Raw genomic sequence first — 6,905 nt, 5'->3', positions numbered from 1 at the left:
AGGCCTTATTGCATTTGCCTGATGGCATCCCAGAGGAGAGAGGGCAGGAGGAGCAGTAGAATGAATTGGGGTCAGAGGCCCAGAGTGCAGAGCCTGGCTTCCACCCAGATTTGAGCTGAGAAAGGGCCCTTCTGATCATCAAATTACCCCACCTTTTTTTACAGGTGAGGAAGCTGAGGCCCTGAGAAGGGAGGTCCTTAAGTCACATAGTGCTGACCAGCAAAGTTGGGATGTGAAGCCAGGTCCTCTGACCCACACCTCCTCTTCTCTGGGTATCAATGTCCTGAGTTGTAAAATAATGGTACGGGCTTGGACTTGATCTTGGTCCCTTCCTACTCTAAATCTGAGAGCCTATGAGAAGAATGTATGACCCAAACGGTGTTTGTAGACTCGAATGTCTGGGAGACCACTGCCTCCTTCTGGTTTTGCTACAAGGGGAAAGAGGAAGATCCTTTAAAGAACTTCTTGTGCTTGCATTAGGATGCACCGCCCTGGCCTTCTCAGCTCTCCCACCAAAGGCCCTGGGTGCCCTTCAAGGATTTCAGGAGCCCAATATCATGCACACATACACACCCCAAGCGGCTTCCATTCACATAGCACCTGCGGCCAGTGTTGTGGATACCCAACAGTCCTGGTGAGTAAAAAAGCAAAGAAGAATGAACCAATTTGTTCATTCTCTCTCAGGTTCATAAGTTTCCATTCCCTTGTAACAGGCAGTACGGACCAGTGTAAAGTCAGGGGCTTTGGAAAAAGTGGCCTCGGTTTCGCATCCTGACTCCTCTTCCACCTTGTCATTTGGGACGAGCCATCTGCCTTCTCTGTAAAATGAGGAGACATGCAAGTGGGCGGGGAGGGTGTCAGGAATCCTCATATGGCCCTTTCTAGCTCTTAATCAAGAAGCCTGAGTTTACAGGTGAGATGGGAGAAGTGGCCTCTGGAGAGACATTTCCCGTGCAGCTCTCAGGAAATCAGAGGCTGGGCAATAACCTGAAATCAATCTCCAGGAGAGCCAGGTAGGAAGGACCCCTTTCCTGGTCTTCCAGCCTTGCCATGTTGTCTTTCAAGGCCAAACCAATGAGATCAGACTAAAGGTTATTTTCCTCTGCCTACCCTGGCAACTGTACTGTTGACCTGGAACAACAGACCCCAACTCAAGTCAGCCTTCAAAGAGCCACGCCATATTCGGGCCTCCTTGCCAAAGGTGTGGTGTGGCTGATGACCAATTTGTTGGCTTTGGAGGACACATTCTTGACTCAGTACAGTTTGGTTAGAGGTTCCTTGGAGGTACAGCTGGTACTTTGGCCTCCCTCCCCACCTTCAATTCAGTTTCAAAAAAATGAGAAACCAGGCTGATTCAGGAGGCCCTTTCCTTGTCTTTTGGCTAGGATTATTTCCCATGTCTGCAGTTATTGGCAATGGTCCTGGCATAACACTAGTCCCATTGGCACCTGAGTCTTAAACTACTAATTGTTGACACTCCCAGGTTACTTTGGCACCAGCTGAACCAAAAAAAAAAATCCATATAAGGGGCTATTGTCTAATGTAAGGGAGGGGAAGGACAACCTGATGTTGAAGGAGAATTCCTTCCCTCCCCTTTATTCATTCTGCCCCTTTGGTACAGATACAAGGTTTGGGGCAGGCTGCAAATGCAAGAACTCCCTGCCAGGACTTCTAAAGGTCACATCAAATGCCACACTTGCCCTACTACACCTCTTCTTTTTAGCACTCTGCCCACCATGCCCTCAGGGACAGCCTTCACCTGCGGAGCTGGATGATTTGGGCATCCATTTCCCACTCCACATTCCTCCCAGGGTTCCTCTGGGTGCAACAATGCCCTCTATTAAAAGGCCTGTCCCCATGCATTGGCTTAATTAAACTTCATTACCCAGGAGGCTGACTGTCTACTGATTACTGATGAGAGACCCTTTCCTTTGTCCTCACCTCCTATCCTACTTTCACTCCAGCCAACCCACTGTTCCTTAGCATGATGGGCATGGGGGGAGGGGAGGAAGTTTGGAGGAAGGATGAATTAAGTGACCAGAAAACTGAGATTTTAAATCTCCCCATGGATGCAAATGATCCATCCCTCTCCCCATGAGTAATTCATAGGCTGTATCATATCTGCTGCACCCATGCTTTTCCAAACTGTTCTTTCACCAGCAGAAACTGTCATCCCCACAGTAAAGAGAGGAAGGCAAATTTGACTATGACAAAAGTGAAGTTCTCTAAGTGAGGTGCTACTGGGTGCAATGTTAAGGGGATCGAAGGATTCCATTCCCATCAAAGACTAAAGGACAGCTGGGTTCAGAAACCACCACCATCCATGGCAATCAAATGGAAGACTGTTGCCTCTGGTAATATAGAAGGATTGATACCGGATGTCTTCCATCTGTCTCTCTTAGGGTAGGTAATAATACAAATAAAAGACTTTTCTATCCTTTCGGAGGCTCACACTACCTGATGAATGTGAAGTCCAGGTGGGCAGCATCAATGGTCCGCACTCATTCATTCTGGCCAATTTGGACACAAAATACAGGAAGTTTCCATTAACAGGAGATGTCTCACGTTAATTAAGATTGGTACGGGACACAGTACTCAGGCACTCACACTGTTACAAAATTTCACACTAGCTCAGATGACCCAAAACACAAAGGAGTGATCCTGAAGAATGCTGGATGAGCCAAGATTAGCTCTGAGTAAACAGAACTCACTTAGGAAGCTTCCTGCAGGCATCACCAAACCCTCCAGGGGCTCTTAAAAAACACTCTCTATAGACCATACTCTGGCCCATCACTAGTGCAGCTGGCTCTCCCAAAGGGCATATCCACAAGCATGCTGCCGTTATCTGTTTTGTAATGATCTCAGAAATGGGAATCATTTTTCCCTCTGGATTTTTCAAAGAAAGTTCGTTGGCATTATATATCACTTCTCACCATTTCTCCCTCTTCTTTAAGCTAATTTTAACCAGTATCACTTTGAAAGCAGAACTATATATCTGGATGGTAAAGTCCCTACCTTCAGGTTCGGGTGGCGATGGTGGTGGTGGTGGTGGTGGTGGTGGTGGTGGTGGGTGGGTGGGGGGGTGTTTTCCTTTTAAGAGCACAACCTAAGAAAAGTTGATGTTCACTGTGGCAAGGTTTCATGTTTAACAAGAAATTCAGAGGCTGAAATCCATGTGAGCTGGAAAGAGAAGGAATAATTGTCATAGGCCTTCTCCTACAGTTGGAGAAAAGTTCTTTTCCCTTTAAAACCCAAGGCTATCTTTGAACCAATATGCTACCAGGTTGACTCAATGTACTAAGGTATGAAACCCACTTACTGGGTCATTTATCTTCAGGGATTCCACTCATTAGTTGAACAAATCCTTGTGTTAACTTTCTTCTTAAAACGCTCCCTACCTGAACCCAGGAGGAAGCAGAGATCCTAACAAAGACTTTCTACTTTTCAAGAAAAGGGACCCTTCTTCCCCACCAACAAAACACCCCAATAGATGCCAGAACACTGAATTGCCATTGTCCCTTCAGTCTTGCCCCAAACCTCTTGAAATATAGTGTGACACCACAGTCGAATGAAGGTTAAAGATTAAAAAGATGCAATAGGAAAATCTGACTTCTTCCACCCATCTCCTTCTCACTTTTCCCCGAAGTTGGTTTTCCAGAGAAATAAAGTTCTTTCGCATTTCAAGGCTGTTGGCCCCTAAAAGGTAGGCAGCAATTCACTAAAAACACACCTGAGTCAGTTAGGGGCTCCAGTAAGCAGACAAGACTGCCTGCCACGGTCTGTGGCAAAAAAGAGGCAAGATCCAAATCGAAGCCAGCAGGCCCCGTATTTATCGGAGTTCCTGCTGGCCGAACCCTGCAGACTGTGAGACGCTGCTGATCCTGCTTGGACCCATGAGGCAGACACAGTGTCCCTTAAACCTTGCTTGAGAAAAATCCCATTGCCAAGAGCATGATCTCCCTAAAGAGAAGACAATGTTCTCCTTTCGTCAAGTCTAGGAAGCAGCCTGGGTTTACTGGGGAGGGGAAAAGGAGATGGGAGGCCAGAAGAGGGGATCATTTAAAAGCTTAATCCTGTTGGCTGTGCACCTCAGCGAGTAAGGACGGACTTCCGCTGAGTACTAACAACCACCACTGGTTTACCCAGGGCCTTGATAAATACCTCCAAGGCACTTTTAGTCCCAGGCTTTTCTCCTAAGGCTTCTAGAGGGAGTTTTGTACTAGGCTGATATAACCACAAAGGAGCCACCGCTGGCATTGAATGTTTTGGTGTTCTCTGATATGCAGATTCTGACTAATACAAGGGCAGCCTTTTGGGTAAGGGTGGGGAGCAGAATGGGAAAAAACCCAGGCCGATCAGCGCACTGACAAAAGGCACAATGCATAAAGGGCACAAAGGACTCCCTGTGCCCTCCCAGGGCAAAGCCAGTGAGTAGCAAAAGCAGAGGAGAGGGTGGATACACACAAGTCTTGTTTTCAGACAACCCAGCACTGGAAGTGGGGGAAGGGTCCAGGGGAAGAGCCCAACGCAGACATTTGGAGGAACCAGCTGGGAAAGGTCCTGATAGGCAGTAATTAAACAGCGCTCACCTGGAGCCCGGCAGCTCGCCTCCACGTTCACGGAACAGCAATTTTCCTAAGAGTGCAGCTTTTATCTCTCCATCCAGGAAAGACCAGGGCACGGTGCATTAAGATCTGCAAGCCCCCTGCTAAACTTTTTAAGTTGATTTATTTTTAGAAACAGCTAACACTGCTGCATTTGTTTTCTAAATGACAAGGGAGATACCAGGGGAACAAGGTAATATTCCCTTGTCCTCCTCAATCTAATTTTCTGATTTTAAGTGTTTTAATCTGGAATGGAACATACACTTTAGTCCTATGTTCCTACTGAGAAGACAGGATAACTGTGTAAGCTGGCCAGATGAGCCTGTAGTCTATGGGGCTATACCGGTCTGGCAGATGGGTAACAGTAAAATTCCAAACTTTCTTCCCAAATCATAACCCCAGAGTGCCTAACTCAAACTGGACCCCTGCTATAGTTTGTAAAATGAGAGGTGGTCGCGTCCATGTTTGGTTTTCAGGAGCTGCTTCTCTTCTTACTAGGCCTATCTGGCACACCACCACCACCATGCCCAACTTCCCAAGATTCGTTCAGAGCCAGAAAGCTAATGCCTATCTTGGGACCTGGGGTTTGGCAAAGTCAAAGTGGCAGGGGGAGAAAATAAGTTCTATATAAGAGGCTGCAAAATCTTAGAGCTGGGGAAGTCCTTGAAGTTTATCATCATTTGGTCTCAACTTAGGTAGTGTGGACTTGAGTATGTACATCGGAGTCCCCACAATTCAATCCCTTTTTGACTCCCTGAGATTCACTTACAGGAATTGTAAACTGAACTTGAATTTCAATTGGAATTGAAAATTAGAGGGATTAGAAGCAAAGACCTTTGGGGCACATATCTAAGGTTTCATGTCACACTCTGGGCACCATACTTGAGGAAGGACATTGACAAACTGAAGCAGGCAAAAAGGAAGCCACCAGGACAGGGAGGGGAATGGAAATGGGCTGAAAGAATTAGGAGTGCTAAGCCTGGAGAGGACTCTGAGATATGAGAGAGATGACCTTGACAACCATTCCAAGGACTGTTGTGAAGAAGAAGGCTTACACTGGTCCTGTTGAGTCCCAGGAGGGAAGAACCAGCAGCAATGGGTAGAAATTGGAAAGAGACAGATTTCCTAGTGATGAGAGCTGTCTAAAAGTGGAATGGACCACTCTGGGAAATAGTGGGTTCTTGATCACTGGAGACCTTAAGCAAAGAGTAGATGACCACTTGTTAAGTATAGCAGGACTGCTGCACAGTTGGCCAAGATGACCTCAGAGACCTCATGATCCTTTGTAGGTGTGCTCTAGGGGGCTGTTAACCGTACATACCTGACTCGTCTTCCTGGCTTCACCATCTGTCAAAGGGGCATTAGATACACAACCATGAAAACTCTAGAGTTAAGGAATTATTGAACGTTTGCTACACATTGGTAGTTCGATGAACTCTGCGATCTGATTTCCATGAAAGAAACATGGCAAAGTGCACATAATCATAAACTTAGGAGACACTGGCCATTTTTGTCAGCGAGTGGCCACTGGGGCTGGAAACATGGTAGCTGTAACTGACAGACGCCAGCATCACAATCACCTCAAGGACGATACCTCAAAATCTACTGTACTAGGATCATCCCTTTTAGATATGGGATCTTTGTTGTTTGCAAATGTCTCAATGTTATTTTCTTCAAGATCCTTCACAATTTGAGAAGTGTTTACATCACCAGCTCTGAAAAGGGTATTGGTAAATAAAATACAGGTGCAAACATTTCTTTACCTTTCCACTTCTATTAAAATTTAAGGGGTGAGTCTCAAAGTCAGAACCCAACTACGCTAAACTGCATTAAATGTATGCTTATTTAATCAAATTACAGTGGGAATATATGTGATAGGAAGATAGGAAGATAGGCAGACAGAGAGATAGACAGACAGATAGATAGAAAGACAGATGGTGCCAATTACCTAAGCTACATGTTGTGACATGACCCATGGGAAAATACTATTGATTCAAGTTATTCACTGTTATTCATTTTTAAAAGGTCTCAGTTTATAGTAAAAAGAGAATGGCATTCCCTTACACTCAGGGTAGTAACTGTTCCCTTAACACTTTAGAAGGAGGAAGCCACATCTGCAATATTCCTAAGATGCTTAAAGACCCTAACAGTCTTTTTCTCCCCTCATGCCGACTCAGATTTTCAATGCTGGTCCCGTTGTAGCATGTTTCCATACAGGTGTTTGTATGATGATCTGTTTGTGTTTGGTCTTTTGTAAGAAAAATAAAAATCTTGAATTTTGTGTATACGTGGTCTTAAAAC

This window comes from Notamacropus eugenii, chromosome 3 (assembly GCF_028372415.1).
Source record: "Notamacropus eugenii isolate mMacEug1 chromosome 3, mMacEug1.pri_v2, whole genome shotgun sequence".
Lineage (NCBI taxonomy): Eukaryota > Metazoa > Chordata > Mammalia > Diprotodontia > Macropodidae > Notamacropus > Notamacropus eugenii.
Note: the sequence above shows the minus strand (reverse complement) of the source record.